This window comes from Aquila chrysaetos, chromosome 9 (assembly GCF_900496995.4).
Source record: "Aquila chrysaetos chrysaetos chromosome 9, bAquChr1.4, whole genome shotgun sequence".
In the NCBI taxonomy this organism is placed as follows: domain Eukaryota; kingdom Metazoa; phylum Chordata; class Aves; order Accipitriformes; family Accipitridae; genus Aquila; species Aquila chrysaetos.
The window spans coordinates 36,728,065-36,748,477 of NC_044012.1; the positions used below are offsets into that span (position 1 = coordinate 36,728,065).

At 42.8% G+C, this 20,413-nt stretch overlaps 1 protein-coding gene across 17 annotated transcripts in view; it reads left to right on the forward strand.

The window, feature by feature from the left end:
• Positions 1 to 20,413, forward strand: part of FBRSL1 (fibrosin like 1) — a 561,483-nt gene that overhangs the window by 152,232 nt on the left and 388,838 nt on the right. The window lies entirely within an intron of this gene.

Sequence of the window (20,413 nt, forward strand, 5' to 3'; positions counted from 1 at the left end):
TTTGAAATCCACATGGCACAGCAGCTTGTATCTATGAACAAACACTTTCCCAGTTGTCCGTTAACATGGTGCCAAATGGCAGCCAGTGGGAAGACCAGTGTACTTGACCCTTCAGCATTTGTTCTGAGCAAAGAACTACGCTGTGATGAAAAACTATTTTTTATTCTCTGTGATGCAAAGAAAAAGCTTTTTAATCCAAGCACACCTTCTCTTCTGTGAAACTAGTTCTGTGTGTGTGCCAGACAAAGAAAGATTGAATTGTCCAGTTATTGGAAGTGTTTTTTCAGACTTTCAATATTTTAGGATTTGAAAGGATTGTTAAGGTTATCTAATGTAACCCCCTGCACAACTTCTCCACCACACACAATCTTTTGGATTGTGTTGTAGCATATTCGTTCAGAAGGGCTCATCACATTTTATGTTACAAATTCTAATGGTCTGTTTATGGCCCCACTCCAGAAGAGGCTGATTGTTCTCATTAACAAATTAGCAGACTTTGTTTTCTTCCTTTTTATTTAAAAAAAATAGTTGGAATACTTCAGTGCAAATAACTTAGGTAAAGATGTTAGTACTTTTCTGCTTGCAAGTATTTAGGTAGCAAATCATGTAACCATGCACTCCTAGTAAAATATTTGCCAGGTTTGTTTTCTTTTAATTCCCCAAAGTGATACCAAATGTTTTGCTTTTAGGCTCGTTGGTGTATATGTAGTTAAAATATATCAAGTTTCTTGTTTGTTTTTGCTAGTAGTTGAGTGATAGGGTTTCAGTTCCCCCTCTGGTTACAGGTGCAATGAGTTTGTGCTCAAATTTTCACTCTCTGCAAATTAAAATGACTTTTTATTATGGGTGAATAGATGCACATTTTAGTTTCGATGAAAGTTTGAGCTACTACGACCTTTTTCTTGGCATCCAAACCCACAAAATGCTAAGCATGTATTTCACCAGAAGTCCCTGGCTTTGATATAAAACGTTTAGAAGCAGTAGTGCTGGATGGTATTCCTGCCTGTTGCTTACACCAGGATTGTGGCATTCTGCTTCATCAGCTCCTCTGCCTTTGTAAAGCTGCTGTTGCGTCAGGTTTTTTTATTTACGTGGAAAGGCCCCAAACACCAATCCAGCGACCCTTGCAAAGTATACATAAAGCTGGCTCACTTTCCACTCTGGTCCCCGGAGTAACCTTACAAATGCTCATGTTGATGCAACTGAGAGTGGTGCAGTTTGAGTATGGAAACAAGGAGCACCACAGGAGGTCATTAGGCCTCGATTGCCACCAAAACCTCTCTAACATGAAAGCCTAGCTTCAGTAAATACTGACTTTCTACGGGTTAGAGAGTTGTTCCTTCAGGTCTAAAATTAAGCTGCAGGGAGTTCAGCACCTTTCACGTATTTGCACCGTTGTGGATGTGTGAGGCTGTGCTCTGCCGGGCAGCAGGGAGGTCCTCTCTTCCTGGAGCTGGGGTGAGCCGCTTCATCACCCGCTGCAGAGGAGGAAAGGGTTGTTAACAGTGACATCTTCTACATGGAAGTTAAAACTAAGTTTCTAGTAGATGTGGCCACTAGGGATTTCATGACAATTCCTTAGAAACCTTTGGGGTACGAGGTTTTGTTACACTGGCCCAACTCCAGTTTCTGTAATTATATGCTGCTGCCTTAGTTTACCAAACGCTTAGATTATTTGTATTTCAGCTGTGAAAAATGAGGACATTGTTATCTGTTTCTTCTGGTGAGTATTTGGCTGCCATCAGTGATTAAATAGGGTATGTGCTACCACATCAATGAAAACCTGAATTCATCTTTCTTTGTTTAATCGTTTTTTTCCCCCGTAAGTATAAGTAACAAACTCAAAGAGTGAGGAGCTTGCACAAAGAGTATAAAATAAAACCTGTGATGAGTGACTCATTAATACACTGTACCTTTTTAAACAAGTCACACTTAGAATTCATCTTTTATTGAAAAGGTTTTTTGTTTTTAAATACCTTTTATTATCCTAGCTGATACAGTTGTGAAAACCAGACAAGTTTTCAGGTCTGTAAGGTTCATGAAAGTAGCAGCAAAATCTAAGCTAGATAAACTAGGCTGTTCTTAGTTCAAACTAATTATGCAAATTATACAGACAAGTTCAATAATTTTTCATTTTTTTTAATAACCACAAAGTTTACACCTAGAATTCTGGCATTTCCTGCCAAGCTGTCTAGACAAATTGGCTGTAATATTAAGTTTCCTGGAATTTGGGGGTGATTTTTGCATCTCAGGGTTATTAAGCATAGGTTTATACCTAATTTGGAAAGCTTACTGTAATTAATGTTAATTATATTGAGATGTTGCTTAGAAATTACTGTTCAATTTGAAGCTTTCCTTATACTCTCATCCCTTCTCTTCACAATGCTACTGAATTGTCATCTTTTCTACACAGCCTCCTCTAATAAATCAAATTGGGCATTATAATTATGGCATTCTGTTAATCCTTGTAGAGAGGTGCAAAGTGGTAAGCTGATTTGAGTGCCAGGTTGTCTGCTTTGTTTAGAAAATTAGATGAATACTTCACTCCTTTTGACAAAGCATCCAGATTACTATTTGCTCCTGAATATTTCGTTCTTCTGTACCTCAGGGTGTGGGGAGAGGGTTGCAAGAGCCCATCTGTCCTTTCCAGCCTATTACTCCCACTGTGTATAAAAATCATTCAAACACATTTATCTCCTGCTGTAACCAAGCAGAGGGGAAAAAAGGGCATTTCAAATAGTCATAGGTCCTTTGGCCAAAGATTTGTAAGGATTTGGGGCTGTTCTCAACACATGTGCGCAAGGAAAGGTGCTGACTTGAAACTGCTGCTCTACGGTAGGAATCGACAAAACCTCTCAGTCATCAGGGGCATGTCAAGGAATGAGAAAGTGTTTGAAGCAGTGATGTATTTTAGTGTAGCCAGAGTGGCCTGCAGTAAAGCTTGCCCCTTTGAAAGTGTGCAGTTGCCTCCAACATGGGAGCATTTGTTGGGAATTGAGTCATTGCCTTTTTTAAAAGCCACGTCCAAGACTAAACCGGTGGTTTGTGGAAGGGAATCCCCGCCGCAGCTGCAGACAGTGCTGGTGGGGAGAGGAGCCCATCACCTCTTTAAAGGATTCCTCTATGGTTGGGTGTATAATTCACTTAGATGAAGTAGGAGGTAGATATAAGATGAAACCTCTTAGTTCCAGTTACTCTTCCTTGAGTTTTCCTAAGTCGTCATTCCAGTTTTCGGAGAGTCACCCTTTGAACTTTGAGTCTGTCTTCCATTAGCCTCAGCTGAGCTGTTTTTCTCTCTTTGGGGTTCATTTTTGGAGTTGCTTATTCCTCTGAACATCTGAGCAGCCTGGGGTCACCCTGGATGTAGAACAGTGGGGTTTTTCTGAGCTTCGGGACCCATTGCCATTTCTGTGCGTAGACTAAAAATGGGCCGACCTCCTTCTAAAAAGTGTTGGGGCTAGTAGGAAAAAGTTGCTGATATTTCAAGTTAGCTTAACCACAAGCTCTGTGGTTAGTCAGCTTGGGAGCATCACAGTATATTGAATATGTTTAGATGTTAAATGCAGCTGTAATAACACTCTGTTCTGCAAATAGTCATTTGTCACGAAGATGAGTGTCTCACACCTCCTCCTTCCTTTTCTCACCCACTGTTTAAATCACCCGAGATGAGGAAGAGTCTCAAAGAAGCTGAGGAGAAAAGGGTGGTGTAGCATGTATTTAGTGCTCATAAATAGCGTGCTGGGTTTGGAGCATGGGAGGAAAGGGCAAGAAGGCTAACGCTGTCATGTTGCTCTGGGGGTGTGACATCTCTGTGACTTCAGCAGAGCTTCCTGGAGGGAGGGAAAGCAGAGTTAATTCCTGTCTCTCATTCACTCCCCAGCCTTTGTCAAACTGCTGAGCGTTATTGATGATTAATGTATATTGTTGCTGTGGCTCTTGCTGGACTGGAACTGCTAAATTACATTAACATGTTTGATTACCTATTCATGTGATTTTTCTGTGATGCTCATCAGCTTGTTATCCAACATTCATTGATGAATATAACACCCCCCAGCCCCCCAAGAGAACACTGCTCTGGGTTATTGCTGATCTGAGCTAAAGGTGATACACTAAGTCATTTTCCATCCAGGATGCACATTGTTTCTTCTGATGTCTAGGTGAAAATTGACAGCTTGTCTTCAAACCAGTTGCATATCCTTGGCCCCATTTTGTGTGTCGTGGTGGTACTGAAAGGCTATGGGGTTTTTCCCAAGGTAGAGGGAAACGGTCTAGAAACTCATCTGGCTAATGAAATACTTTGTGTGGAAAATTTCCCTTGGCATCATGCTGCTTGTGCTGACGGTTGGGCAATAGGAGCACGTAGCTGCTTGATTTTTGTTTGTATTTTTCCAGATAACGATAAATGGTAAATTGAAAACTTGGATGTGCTTTTGAAGCCACTGGTGGGTTGGAGGCAGAGTGTTTGCTTAGTGATGCAGAGTTCAGAGACTGAAATGTACCTTTCTTAGCTGAGGTTCAGCAGCCATGTAGGAGAGCGAGTCCAAAAAATAACCTTTGGTGTCTTTGTGGGCCAGAGGACAGGTATGGATATGCCTGTCCTTCCATGTCTCAATAATGTAGCGTTTGGAAGCTGAATTCTGTCTAAGAGGGTCTAAATGTGGTAGTAATTTACTCTGTTACCTTAATATGATAGTAACTTGTTCTGTTACTTTCAGTATCTCAGGCTATTAAAAGCAAATGAATCCTAGGCAGCTAACTTACCAAAAAAAAAAAAAAAAGAAGTTGCCTTTAATGTGGGTTTTGGGGATTGGTTTGGTTTGGTGTGTGTGCTGCTTTGGTGTTTGCATTTCACTGCTTTTGAACACCGAAATTACAGAAAGCAGTTTCTTTTTGTTTCTAATTGATGTTACTCTTTTTGTTAGCAGATATTGTTATTTAAATGTTCTTTGAAACTAACAACAAAGCAAAAGGAAAAAAAAAAGTCCATTTTCTTTTAATCGGGAAAATGTTGCTTCATGTGTAGCTTAAAACAAGGATCCATTCCTACCGTTGTAAGTGCAAGAATTTACAATTTGGACATGAAAGCTCCGCACCGATTAGTTTTAGGTGCGCGTTTCTGATTGCTGGGAGAGTTGGGCTGTTACCTGCGGGAGGTCTCTCCGCCACTGACCGCCGGCGGGCTGCCTGGAAGGCCGGGGAGGCGCCTGGGGCTGCGGACGGTGCTTTGCTCCCCTTCAGCCGGAGCCAGGGCCGGCTCTGGTTCAGCAGACCCTTCTCACACACGGGCTCGCTTTTAACCATGTGAACAGTCTCGCTGGCTTCAGAGCTCTTAATGAGGTTGTAGGGCCGGGGGCCTCGTCCCGGGGGGATTTCGGAGGAGGTCCTTGTTTCAGGCTGAGTAGGGCTGCGCGGCACAGCCGCAGATGGCCTCGCCTTGCGCTCTCAAGCTAATCTGCAAGTGCAGAGGCTTCACAGCTGCCTAGGAAACCGCTGGGGAGTAACGGTGCGAAGTACTGAAATGGGCAATACAGTATTTAGTCATTAGGTTTGCTAATCCAAGGCCTAAAATCAGCCTCGTTTCAATCAATAGCAATCTGCTTGCACTGTCAGGAACTAATTTAAAAATCTGCTTTAAGTTCTGGTTAGGCGCTTGGTATTCTGTTTTCTGCATCAAAGTAGAGGGGAAGCAGTGGGCATAGCACAGCAGTGGCAGGAGGAGGAGAAATCCTTTGTAAATAAATACTGGATGTTTATTTCCCAAATGAAAGGCTGCTATTACAAAGAAGTGCTGCTGGTTTTGCTAAATTTGTCCAAGAATTCGTCGAGATTCTTGAAGTGGCTGCAGAGCCCACTCTACAACAGAGGGGGAACTTCGCAGTGTGTTTAGTTTCTTTAAAGTGCTAGACGAACCTTAGACGATTAAGGTTTGCGTTATAGATGCGGCACAGGTAACTTCATCGTGGGATTGCAGATTGCAGCTGCCTTTTGAGAGCTACAGCACAGCTTCCATAACTGATCTCTCTAGCATGCTGTGCTTTGGGAGGAGTGGTGCAAAATAGTGCCATAAAACGACTGGGAGCTAAGGCGGCAGAAGGACTTCGTTTAAGCTGGAAAAATGTATTTCAAACCCCCCTGCAGTTCTGGTAGGGAAATATCAACTGAGGAGACCATGTTTATTAGAACTGGGTGGGGTGGGGGGAGAATCCAACTGTTTTTAGACCAATACTGAAGCATGAAACAGAGGCACGTGCTAGATTTTACTACACTGCTGTGATGGGTTGACCCTGGCTGGTTGCCAGGTGCCCACCAAAGCCGTTCTATCACTCCCCCTCCTCAGCTGGACAGGGGAGAGAAAATATAACAAAGAGCTTGTGGGTCGAGATAAGGACAGGAGAGATATCACTCATCACTTACCGTCACGGGCAAAACAGACTCAACTTGGGGAAATTAACTCACTTTATTACAAATCAACCAGAGTAGGGTAATGAGAAAAAAACCGAATCTCAGAACACCTTCCCTCCACCCCTCCCTTCTTCCCGGGCACAACTTCACTCCCGGCTTCTCTACCAACCCCCCCCAGCGGCACAGGGGGAACGGGGATGGGGTTTACGGTCAGTTTATCACACGTTGTTTTCTGCCGCTTCATCCTCCTCAGGGGGAGGACTCATCACACTCTTCCCTGCTCCAACGTGGGGTCCCACCCACGGGAGACAGTCCTCCACGAACTTCTCCAACGTGGGCCCTTCCCACGGGCTGCAGTTCTTCACGAACTGCTCCAGCATGGGTCCTTTCCACGGTGTGCAGTCCTTCAGGAGCACACTGCTCCAGCGTGGGTCCCCCACGGGGTCACAAGTCCTGCCAGAAAACCTGCTCCGTGGGCTCCTCTCTCCACAGATCCGCAGGTCCTGCCAGGAACCTGCTCCAGCGCAGGGTTCCCACGGGGTCACAGCCTCCTTCGGGAAACCCACCTGCTCCGGCGTGGGGTCCTCCACGGGCTACAGGTGGAGATCTGCTCCACCGTGGACCTCCATGGACTGCAGGGGGACAGCCTGCCTCACCATGGTCTTCACCACGGGCCGCAGGGGAATCTCTGCTCCGGCGCCTGGAGCATCTCCTCCCCCTCCTTCTTCACTGACCTTGGTGTCCGCAGAGTTGTTTCTCTTACATGTTCTCACTCCTCTCTCCGGCTGCCGAATCTGCCTGTCCCAACTTTTTTCCTTCTTAAAAATGTTATCACAGAGGCGTTACCGCTGTTGCTGATTGGCTCGGCCTTGGCCGGCAGCAGGTCCATCTTAGAGCCGGCTGGTATTGGCTCTCTCTCGAACACAGGGGAAACTTCCAGCAACTTCTTACAGAAGCCACCCCTGTAACCCCCCCCGCTACCAAAACCTTGCCAGCAAAACCAATACAACGGCAAATACTATTTTCTGAACGGGGTGATGTAAAGCATGCTTTGGCATCTGAAAGTGTTATGTATGGGAGAAAGTGGCTTTGTGCTTTTCACTGATGTAGTGAAATACTTACTTGTCTGGGCCAGTGGGTTCCCCTTTTGTAGCAGCCCCTCACTTGCCAATATTGCTGCTCCATGTGCCCCACTTGTCCCTGCTCTTGTAGGACTCGCCTGATCCTCCCAGAGGGGCTGAGCTGCCTCTGAGCGCAGCTTCTTGCTGTGCCCCAGCCCGGGACCGCAGCTGGGGGATGCCGGTTCCGCGCTGGGTCTGGCAGGGTTTCCTCACATGGACCAGTACCTTACTGCCTTGGGCTTCACTCCTGCTTGGGAGGGGACTGCTCACGGATGGCAGAGCAAGCGGAGGTTGCGTGGCCGTGGGGACGGGGATGCAGTGTCTTGCCACGTGCACTCTGCTCTCTGCTTTGTTTTTAAGGATCATTACAATGGTATCGACCCTGCTGCGTTCAGAACCAGACCCTGAGGCTTTGCGTGCAGCGTTGGCTTCCACCTTCTTTGTCACTGCTTTTCCTCTTCAAAATTCCCGTCTGTCCCCATTCACCTCTCCCACTTAACAGCATTTGGGCAACAGCAATGCGTTCAGTACTCCAGATGGCTGCTGGCATTTGTAACATGTGTTAGAGCAGGTCTAGAGAGCGTGGTGATTAAAGCACTGGATGGTACCAGTGCTTACTCTGTGTTGGGACTTCCTACGCTACCTCTAGTGGACCTGAACCACAGTGTCTTTGGGGGCCTTATGTCTCCATCTCAGTTCCCCATCGGAGAAGATGTGATAGCTGCAGACCCAGTGAAGTGTGGCCGAACAGACCTCAGTAACTCGAGATGCACACAGGTATTTAATAAATGGAGCAATCTGGAGGAGGCCGCTCAGAGCAGCTCTCATCTCACATGACTCGTCCCTAGCAAACAGGGAAGACTTGACCTGACATTTCTGGTGCTTTCAAAGTTTAAAAAGGTCAGAAAGTTGAAGTGATAGGAAGATAGTTAAGTCACACGGCTACAGTGTAAGAAAGTTATGTTGTACGTATGTGAAAAATCAAACCAGTTATAAGCTCCATGTTTTAAAACTCCTGCAGGTCACCTTTAACTTCTCTGCCTACAGTTAGATGACTGATAAGGACCTTAGGTCACATTTGCTTAAATATAGCCTCAGACAAGAGCAGAAAAAAAGAGAAACAAAGCAGTCCTCTCTTCTTGCTGATGTTCTGTAAGTAGCTGTGAATGAATCTCATTACAATGGCTTCTTTTGAAAGGGAGAAATAAAAAGGAAATTTCATTGCTAACAACTTACGTGGCATCAGAAGCTATAAAAAAGGTTGTTGGTGGTCATTGGTTACATTGTTATAAAAGAAGAGCTAAATGGTTTGTAATTTAGAGAAGGCTATTTAATTACATGGAGTAATTTACAGGAAGCTATAACCACTTGTATCTTTTTTTCTGTTGAATTTAATTGGTTGACACAATGCACAAAGTCTTCTTTCTTTTCCTTCTTCCCTTCTCTCATTTTTTTTGTTTTATTTGTATATTTGCTTTTGGAGAAGAGAAGGCACCAAGATAGAGCACTTCTGTTATATCTCGTGATTTTAGCAAATTGAAGAATGGAGAAACACAGTACTGTTTGAATGGTGCTCTGTCTCCAGCTAGTCCTGGTGTAGTGTGTGCTGTTTGAAGAGATTCAGAGCCTTGGCTGGAGGTTTTTCTTGTACATCTCTTCATGATGGTGAGATAGGGCACATTCTAGGTGTCCTATGAGCTGTGTAGAGCCCCTTTTCCTGGGTATAATGCAGATGCCGCAGAAGAGGCTAGGACCTAGAAGCTGCTGAAGCAGCCATGGCATTTTTGCATGTTGTTTTTCTGGTTTGGACAAGAAGTGTCTAAAGGGTTATTCCACCTTGATTTAAAGCACTAGTTGCCTAATATTTTAGCTGGCTTTGCACAAGGGTTTGGGATCTCTTACCTAATCGTAGCCTGTGTTCTTGGTCTTGCACCAAATGTCTGCAGTAAAATACAAAGCCTCTGAATGGCAGCAGGTAGAGTATGGTTCCTTATGATCACCCCTGTAAGTTTGGGGATGATCACAGGTATTTTTTTATGTGTGTGAAACAAGCATAGTAGTTGTAGATGAACAATATTCTTCCTCTAGCATGCTTATCACTATAATAACTATACCATCTGCGCAGCTCCAGTCTAAATCTGAGCCGATTTAAAACAAACATAAAAATGACATCCCAATGTCACTTGTGGTTGAGGCAGAATAAATATCTTTTTCATGAGATACTGCTACTTTCAACATGCAGAACTTGTCCTTGCTTACTGCTTGCAATGGATCTCCATTTCTGCAAGAGACTGCTGGGATCAGTGCACCAGGAGCTGTAGCAGAATCGCTTTGGCAGTTGCCAGTCTTTGCCTGAAGTCATTTAATGGCACTGGTCCAGCTCACTTGGCTTTCCTCGTGGAAGCCTATCAAAGATGATGCTGTTTTCCACCTCTCAGTTGCTTTCGCCTCACAAACGGCAGCCTCAGGCAGCGTTACCCACATCCCTCAACCTCTTTTCAGTGTGGATTCTTAAGGGAGCTAATTTTCATACTTCTGCCTGATGGATGGTTTACACGAGCTGTTGAGAATATACGCAGCTTGCATAAGCATGTTTTTGGTTTGAAGACATCTCTTAGGTAAAATAAGCACTTATTTTTTTCCCTTTAGTCCTTCAAGCAAGGTTACTAGTAGCTCTTCAGGTGAATGCCATTGCACTATTTATTTGGCAAAGTCAGTCCATGAAACCCATGCTATTTTCTCTAACATTTTGTCTAAAAGAAACTGAAGAATTAAATAAAGCCAGCAGGGGTTTGTGATAGATTTAAAGCTCTTCAAAGCTTACCGGTTGAGGGAATCTTAAGGCGTAGTCGGGTATGTATGTACCTTTTAACTCAAGAGTTGAAATGTGCCCTGTCTGTATGTAGCTTTTTCTGGCTGTTAGCCCTGTAAATTGATTCTAAAATTTTTCTGAAGTTGAGCCTTGAAATTAACGTACTTTTAAAATAAAAAAATCCTAGCAAGGGGGGTATTTCAAATGTTAAGTTCAGGAATTACACATATAAACTCTTACTATTGTTATATGCAAAATTTTTTTGGTTTGGGGTTTTTTTTTCAGTAGCTTCCTCTCAATTTTGTTTCTTTGGAGTTGTTGAGATTACAAAGAAAAGTATTACTTGGATAGCTGCTCGATTCTGAAAGTTAGTGTCTAAAGTGAGTTATGTAAATATGTGCAGGTTTTTTAATTTAAAAACAAATCTTTCGTCTTCACCCTTCCTTACACGTTCTGCTTTCTTCTGGTTAAAGGCTTTGATTTCAGCAGTAGGTAAAGGAGCACAGGCTTGGTTCTTCCTTCAGCTGCAGATCCAATGCAAGTTAAAGTTGAAGACTTGTAATAGGTTTCATTTTGCACTCTCTAATGTTTCCTCTTACAGCCCTGCTTGACTCATTGACACTGAATAGTAAAAACAAGGAAAAAAACTTTTTCCAGGGGAAACCTTATCCACTGGAATAATATTGCTAAAAGAATCCAAGGACGAGGTAATGGATCAAGCAGTGGATGCTGTCCAGGGCAGCTAGAATAACAGTGCTGTGATGAGTAGCCCTCAGATGCTGTAATATTGCAGCCTTTTGGAAGGTGGTGCTGGATCTCATACAGTTGTCTTTCTGTTGGCTCCCAAAACTTTTGAGTGGCTGTAAGGCAATATTTTCTAGTTTAACGTGACATTTATTGGCTGTAGCGTCAGTCATAGGTATCTTTTTGGAGTTAGTGTCTCAGTCCTTTCGGATCGAAGATGGAGATAGTTTAGCTGGTCAGATAGGTCTGCTGTGGAGTACATCTGCAGCTTTTATGTGGGGGGAAAAAAAAAAGTGCTTTCCAGTTATTTTTCAGCTCGTATGGAGCAATTGCAGTGTATAAAGGTGTAAACGGGGATGACACAAAGGAAGAGAGTCATATTACAAGTGTTGCCTGAATTGAGGTTTTTTAACTTGCTCCTCATTTGTACATGTGCTCTTTTTCTTCCAGGTGCATACTGCCAAAACCAATAATATGAAAATAAAAAAGTTATTCTTTGCTTACCACATGGGAAATAATCCCTACAGCAGAGAACAACGTCTAGATCCACAAAACCTGAACCCCATTCTGAAAAGCTGAATTTGGTGTTTTCCCAGCATGCGTCCGTGCCCTCCTGTAAGAGGGGCTGGCAGTACAGCCCTAAGCATTACTGGGGGACGTGGTGGCGTAATGGCTGCATGCCATTTTAGATTGCTTCCCCATTTTCGTCTCTTGCTTTCCTTGCGCCTGGCTCATTTTGTTCATAAAGCAGCTTGTAATTGAGTGTTTGACAAAGAAGTGTTTACAAGCAGTGTTTCTTGTGCATAACTGCCTAGCTGAGGGGAATAACAATTTGGGTCTGAATTTCAGCCCTCCTTTGTCACTGTCGTATCATCGTTGGTGGCGGTGCTGTCTCTGCTTAAAGAGAAAGATGGATTAAAATTGTTTTAGGGTATGGCACTGGAGTGGGGAATGCATGCTCTGTGAAGAAGCTTGTGACTGTTCCTTGTGGCCCGTGCTCGTTCTTTGTTCATGTCTTGGTTTTGGACCACACCAAGGTGTGTGCTAATCACCATGTGTGGTGACTTCTGGGTTTTTAGAGGTGGAGTCTGCTAATTTAGGGGGAATTTTATTCCAGTCATATAAAATAGAAAGGTTGGAGTTTTGCCAGGTTTTAAGCCCTCTCTAGTCATCGTGTGGGGCGAGATGCTGTAGACTGTAGCTGTCCTAATCTGGGAACATGGTTGGAGTTCAGTCTTCGTGGGTTGAAACCTACAGTGCAGACGGGACCTGTGCTAGCAAAATAAAAGTCTCATTTAGCTATCGCTTAGAAAGAAAAGGACTCTAGGATCGAGCTTTTTAGTTCAGGCAGCATGTGGGTGTTTCAATTGTCCATGCCAAAACCCTTCTGCAAATTATGCCAACTGGGCAGGGTGTGGAGAGAACAGAAGTAATGAAGTTATGCATGAGTAAGGAACAGCTCAGGCTTTATTTAGACCCATTATAGGTCATTGCAAAGGGTACTCTTTCTTTTTTTTGGGGGGGGGGGGGGGGGCGTGTCTTTTAAAGGGGCTGCGCATTCCGTGTTTGCAGGAATTACCATGTTTAATCAGAAGTGGTGGGAATCGGTGCATAGTGAATAAGCAAAGACAATGCCAAGAATCGTCTACTAATAGCTGGAGGCAACCCGGAGCTGCTGTCGGTCTCCAAGTTGCGGGCCTGAATAGGGCAGTTCCCATTAACGTTACTGCCAGTCTGGGACTAAAACCCGCACGTAGAGATGAAAATAAGTCACAATCCGTGAAACAGAAGTCATGCAATCGGGCATGAGTAAGAGTGGTACTCAGCCATTTTGGCCGATGAGATTAATTCCTTCCCTGCTGCTTGAGTGCAAGCAGGAAGCGATTTCTGTAGCAAGTCTACTAGTATCAAGTCTGCTTTTCTGGGTATAGTCATTACTTCATGGTCGATACTGATCTGTTGAGCAAAAATAGATAAACAGTCACAGCTTTACTGACAAACCAGGAGTAGGTTAACATGATGGCTACACTGCTAGGAGCATCTCTGAATTAGTGTTATTGCTTGTCACAGTGCTTTGACCATAGCAATGTACTGAATAGTTAAAATTCTTGTATAAAGACGACCACAGGACACTCACGTCCAGAGTGGCTTTTATTTGTCTTCATGCAAAATAGCTTTGCAGGTGTTTTGCTAAGACATCTTCCCAATCCCATTAGCCTTGTTCTGAATCATTCTCATGCATCCAGTAGCTTGATAAATAAACAGTATGTTTTTATAGGCCTGTACAAATGCTGGTCTCTTACAGTCCTTTGCAGCTAGATATTCCTTCCTTGTTTACCTGACTTGTCAAGAGCAGAGGGAGAAGAAAAATGTCTTTGTGACAGCTTTTTTTTTTTTTCCTTACAGTGAAGCAAAGGAATAAAGGGATTTTTTTTTTTCCCCAGACAGTCTACCCACAGCAGCAGCATCAGGGACCTCTAGTAAATTGATCAAGGGACACATTTGACCTTAGGGCTGCTTGTTAGAGAACATTGTTATAGGCACATTGTAATAAAGTCTACATTATCCCAGAGAGAAAAAAAACCGGTAGTATGGGTTTTGGGGGGTTTTTTGGTTTCGGGGTTTTTTTTGTGCGTGCATGTTATTTAGTAGGAACTGAATTGTTGTCTGGCAGCCTTGGGTCACCTCAAATAGGCATAAGCCTAAGGCAAAGCCGAAGGCAGACAAGTTACAGAATAAGTTGTCTGGGAACTTGACAAATACCTGGTTGTTATTGTTTATTGAAACTGAGAGCACAGGGAAGAATTGGGTTTATGAAAAATTATTTCGATTGCAAAATGTAAAAGAAAGTGTGAGTTGTGTCAAGAAATGAGCAGTGATGTAGACCTTGGAGGCTGGCACTTCAATAGCTCTGCCCTTAACTGGAAGGGAAGAGGAGCATTCATGCATACTAGGCTTTTGGTCCTGAAGAGCTTGGAACAGCAGCTGTTGCATGTTCCTCAGAACCATCTCGCTGGTGAGGGCTGGGTTAGCAGGCTGCGGAAGCAGGAGCTCTTACAGACTTGTGAATTCTTTTGGTAAGAGCCAGCTTTGTTTAAAAAAGAGAGTAAGCTCTCTGCTACTCAAGTCTTGTAAACACAAATAAAAAAAGATGCTCTTACAAGAAATTACTACCACAAGGATTCAGTTACTTGAGAGCCTAAATCCCAGTGGCTTGTTGATACGATCTGCTCCTCACTCACTTAAGCATTTACATAAATCCCACTTACCAGTTTACTCTTATTTCCATTTTTGTATTCTGATACCTCTTACTAGAATAAAAGTGTTTCTTCTATTTTGATAGATCCAGGCAAATAAAATGTGCAAGCTGTTGCAAGATGTACGTTGTGCTCCATTAACGGGACTCAAAATAGGATATCTGATCATGTCAGAGGCTTCCTTTTGTGGCATTATATGCTTATTTTCCTAATGGTTATTATTTATTTATTTTGGCAGAATGTCTTTAACTTACATTGGCAATGACAGGAATTTCTACTGCTTCAGCTGTATTCATTTGCAGAATGTAGAAAACTGAGGCTTTTTTGCAGTATTCAGCACCATGTGACTTACATTGATCAGGTATATCCTGCTGTTCAAAGACCTATTGAGATGTACTGTAACTGCTTAAGGTGTATCTGCTAAAACAGCTTAGTCTGAAAGGCTTTTTTAGTTGTTTCATGCAACAAAGGCTGTTAATACAACTACACAAATGAGAGCCCTTAGTTAATTCCTAGTTAAATATTGATGTACTTGTTGACTTGAAGAAGCTTGTTCTGACAGAATTGGGATTTAATCGGTAAAAGTCAATCTTTTCCTTCTACCTATAAAAAAAATTAACTGCTTCCAGTGCTGAACTACGTATGTTAAAATAAAAATTAAACGGGTGATATGATCTTTTTTGCTCTCAGATACTGGATTTCACCTGGTAGTCACTCCAAAAGGAATTAACTTCTATGTGATATTTTTATTTCTGAATTGAATAGGAATCTTGATCTCTAGCGTAATGGTAGTTAGTATCTGAGTTGGGGTTTTTTTCTGTTTCCAGACACTGCAGACATGTAATTTTAAACCCTTTTCCTCCTCCTCCTCAAAAAATAGCTGTCTGGGAGAGGAGGAGAGGCTGTATTGTTGCCAATAGTGCTAATTGGTGGAGTTGTTGAGGTTAAAGGATTTATGCTACCAAGTTCTGCCTGTAGATTGTTGGGCAACAGGGTAGATTACTTAGCCATCCTTTGTCTGGTTGCTTATCTGTAACATGGAGATAATAATTTTTACTTCCTTTTTAAAATGCTTGCAATATACAGAAGAAAAGTAGTAGGGAACATGATGATTATTTTATTACCGTTCAGGAAAATACAAGGCTGTTTTTTCAACCTAAAGAAGGAAGGGAGGAGGTTATTGCTGTAGGAATCTAGGTCTTGCTAGCAAGATTTATGGGACTGGTCTTAAGTTGTGGAACATCATACAGAGACTTGACTAGATTTGGAAACAGCACTGCTACATCAGCTCAGAGCTGACCCAAAGCACAACAAACCAGTTCAGATGGAGGAAATCAGAGAAGTCACTCCATCCAAGCTAGTATTTCTGCATCATCCCATGTGAATGTGCCACATCAGGTGCCCAGGATGGATGCCTGCTTCAGTTTCCAAGAGCTTGCTTATAGAGGTGCTGAGCACTGTTCAATAATTCAGTCCATCAAGAACCTTGCAGAAAGCTCTGGTAATTGCTTAGGATGATCTAATGCTGGTATTAATCATCATCTCGTGATTGAGAGCTAGGTGTGAATACTGAGGGTGTTTCCACAGTACAAACCCAGGGAAGGATCTTGATAGCAAACTTGCTGGACCAGTTTTTTAGCCTAAGCATTTTCTTTTTCTTAATTATAAACCCTCCAAAGGTCTTCTAGGGTGAAGAGCTGGTTAGAAATACTGAGTGTATAATTTTGTGGTTTTCTGTCTTTAGTAACTGGCTTCTCGGGAAGCTTTAGGAATGAATAGATCCACTTACGTATGCTTGAGAAAGGGCTCAGGTATCTATTACTCTGAAATAGCCCCACTTGATTATGCAGCTTACAGTATCAGACGTACGTAAAGCTGATTGCAATGGGTTAAAAAGGGCTGTCAAAGCCCTGGCTTGCCAAGAAAAACATTTTCTGCAGTTCAGTATGAATTCATCCCTTTTATTCTTCCCAGCAGTGGGATTTGTTTACGTACTGCCCTTAGCTCGGAGACCCAGACCTTCACCTCCAGTGTGGTCTTCTGATCTTCCCTGGAGTGACTGCCTAGGAGACCTTTGCTTTTCCTCACTGACTTCAGGTGGGAAGAGGCAAAAGGAGTTGTTAAGGTCCAGCTAGGTGTGAGGGTGGTAGATCTGCGTTTCAGGGGGTTTGGCATCCAAAAGATTTTCCGTAACAGAAGACAGGAGGGGAATAGCAGCTGCCAGTGAGTTGTGTTGGCACCTCCAGTGTTGGTGGGTTATATTCTGTTTTCTGAAACTCACTGGAGAATATTCCAAATTCCTAAAATTCTGCCTGCCCAGCAAAATCAGGGGGGAGTGTGGCATTACTAGCCATGTGAATGATTGCTTAATTTAGCAACAAGTTATGAATATTCAGTGGCATAGGCTTCAGCAGAGAGGAGGAACAGGAATGTAAGCCCACGGGGATCCAAGCTTGTTAACCTCTGCTGCCTTGGGCTCTACTACCCTGTCTGTGTGCTACCTGGAAGGGAATCGTTGCAGGTGCATTCATCCGTGCCACAACTGAACCTTCATTTTGCTTTATAGATGTTCCATTGGAGCTGCTCATGTGGAAGTGGGACAGTTGGGCTTTGTGTGAATGCGAATGCATGTGCATGTCTGTCAAGTTTACTCTTGCAGCTTAACCATAATTCATTACATAAAGCCTGTTTGTCACACATGACTTTAAATATCCACAGGCCAGTCTCATGTAGTAATTCCAATGTTGATTTCAAACGCGGCGAGGTAGGGGCTGCAGTTTACCGAAGATCTAAGCACAGAGGGTGAATGGGGCTTATGAAGGGAATCTTGCTTCTAACCCAGCACTGTAGCTGCCTTGATTGAAGCACCAGGAGGTCAAGTGACTTGTCAAAGGTTGCACAGTGAGGGAGCAACTCCACTGACATTTGATACCGGGAGCCTTCTGTTTCCCAGTCTGCTGCTGATTTACACTTTCATCCTCCAGTACACATAACTGCTGCTTGAATTAAGCTGTGACACATCTTCACATCAGTGTAAAATTATTTCAAGTTAGACCTTGCAAAGGGAATGTCATCCCTTCTGCAAACACCGCGTAGGTTTAGTCTGTTCCCACCTGGTTCGTATGCTAGTTCAGCACCACCGACTAATAAATTACAATTACTGAGGTATCAATTCATCATGTCTCAGCGATGGTGTTGCCTGTTCCACTGCATTGACCGAAGCCCTTTGCTAGCCGGCTAATGTACTGTGGTTTTACTCTTTCTTGTCCCGTAATGATGGGATCCCTTGTACCAATTTGAATCCTATTAGATTGCAATTAATTTCTCCCTACTCCAAACTGAGGCTGAGTCAAGTGCTGTTCAGTGTTGAGCTTACCACACGGATATATCAAAAGGGTGAAGTGCTAAGAAAGAACCCAGCCTGAGCAATTTTTTAATCTGTGCCTAGTGTTCCCCAACTCCCCTGATTGCAGTAATTAGCAAACCAAATTCATTGCTTTGGGAGCACCAATGTGAGGGGAAGAAGAATATAACTGGATGCTTTAAAAATTAATATCAGAGAGGGGAACAGTTACAGAAAGTTGGACTTGTGGGGGAGGGATATCTGCCTTTAGATAGAAAAGGTTTTTATTTGCACTGCAGTGGGACGTTCTACTGTTAGACTTGATGAGCTGGCTTTGTTTCACAGTGAGTCATTTAATGGATGGAAAGTCCTGCTACAGGATCCATGGATAGGCCCGTCCAAGCTTTGCTTTGATGTTCTTGGTGTGAGAGCGCCTGGGCAAGGTTAGTGCTGCATTAGGATCGTTCCTTCACCAGCAGCACAGGTGCAGGCGTAGCCTAATGGGTGCAGTCATCGTTAGACAGGGTGCATTGCGAACTCCTCTCTGATAGGGAAATACACAGGGCCTTGGGAGTTTGTGGGAAATCTGTAAATGTTCTTCCTAAGCTCTGACTCTATAAACATCCTGAGAATGCCAATGCACAGTGCACTCGCCAAGAGTATAGCAAAAAGTAAAGTTGCTCCACTGAGGAAAACGGAAAAAAACAGCTTGGGGCGAGAGCCCACATCTGCCCTTATTGCTTGTCAGTGCAGTGCTTGAGCTATGCTTTCAATGCTAGAGAAATATTTAAATGTCAGCGTGCAGCCATAAAACAATAGTTTTGTTTTATGATTTAAGCTCAGATTACAGAGAAGGAGGAACTTGACTGCACCATCACAATGCGGTTTCTACTGGATAAATTGATCCTTGGAGGCAAACTAGATTAATACTAGGAGGAGACAGATTTAGAATTTGCCCTTCTCTGTGGTTTCTGTAAACTGAGGAATACTTCTGGGCTCTTTGTTGCTCTAGCAATTTTCTCTCTGTTGGATGATGACCCTTTCAATAAGTGGTCATCCACATTGAATTTTTCTGACTCAGGGCTTAAAAAACAGGGGTTTTTATTGACTATAGAATTCCCATACTGTAGCTTGACCTCACTGTTGGCTTGCTTTGGAGACTATACAGAGATTTCAGCTAATGCCGAAAGAAGCCATTCACCTTTTAAGCTTGCTTTTCCCTGGCTCATAATCTACATCTGAGTGAAATATAAAGTATTGCTTATCTCTTATCTGCAAAGCTTCAGTAAGCTCAGGGCTACGTGTGCGCTACCCGACAGCTGTAATGCTGCTCTGCCAGGCATTCGGGAACTGCCACGCTGCTTCCCTGAGAGAGGCAGTTTGGGGGGTAGGCATATTGCTTTACTTTTTCTTTACTTAACTTGCTTTATTTTTACTTCTCTTTTTACTTACTATTATGACCCATAGGGATTTATTTCTTGCGGTAGGTAGTGCAAGAGATTTAATCAGATTTGCTTGTTGTTATACCTTTGGATACATGTTCACATGTATGGTTAAAAAAAATAAACAGTTATAGTCTTTCTGCTCATGCAGATTTCTGAAGTAGCTGAGACTATTTCAAAATGAAGGTGATACTAGCTGTCCGTACAAGCCAGACACATACACTTAGAAGTTGTGTTTTGTGTTAGTGAAAAAGCTAATCAGTGTTTGTAGGGTGTTTGACGGTGTGTTTTGTTTGCTTACCCTTACATATTGCTTCTCATGAGCTACACTTGAGTTGTAAAATGGGTTCAAGCCACTAAAACCAGTACATGGTGGGTTCTTGAGAGCCAGGCTATGGCATGCTTTCAGACTCTGTTTTGAAAGAGCAGTCTCCCTGAGGAGAGAAGCCCATGTTAGTCATACTTGCAGAATATTTTGTATTTGCATGTATGCTTTGAAAAGTTACTGTCTTTCATTAACTTAAGCTTGCTGTCACATATTACATTATGAGCCTCCTCAGTGCAGTAAAACCTTCAGAAAAGAGAATGGATAGAAACTCAATGTAAATCCAAACAAGGAAAAAAACCGTGTTACATATTATTTACAATTTGCATTTGAAATCTCACATTATATTTGTTCCAATTTTTTGTTGGGTTTTCACTGAGAATTTACAGCGCTCTGGGGATATTAGCATGGAAAAGTTACTTGAGGTGGTGTATAAAGGAGAAGGAATGAGGGGAGAGGAAGAAAGTTTTGGCTGATGCAAAGAAATTAAGAAAGCTTCTACTAAACTATCATTCTAGCATTTAGTTTGTCAAGTTGAAATGGTTTTATCTCTAATTTTGAGGCAGGTGCTGTGAATGCCGTGTGCTGATTTTCTCCTTAATCAATTAAAGTCATTTTGTTCTACTGCATAGATTTACTGTGTCTTACTACTGTAAGTGGCTAAAATAATACCTCTAAACAAGGCTTCTTGAAATTACTAAACATTGATGTTTGTGTTTAGTTGTGGTTTTGGGGTCTTTCCACTGGAAAGAAATGTTTCACCCTAATTTATGCTACATAAAAATCCCCTTTAGGTACTAATACAATCATACAAGGAAGAAGGGTGGTTTCTTGATTACACTGCCCAAGTAGGGTACAAACGACTCATGGGTCATCTCTAGATCCACATATGACTTTTGGCAGGTTATTTAAGGTACTTTGCTCCTTACTATTTCGTGTCTAAAAACAGGTGTAATATCTTCCTGTT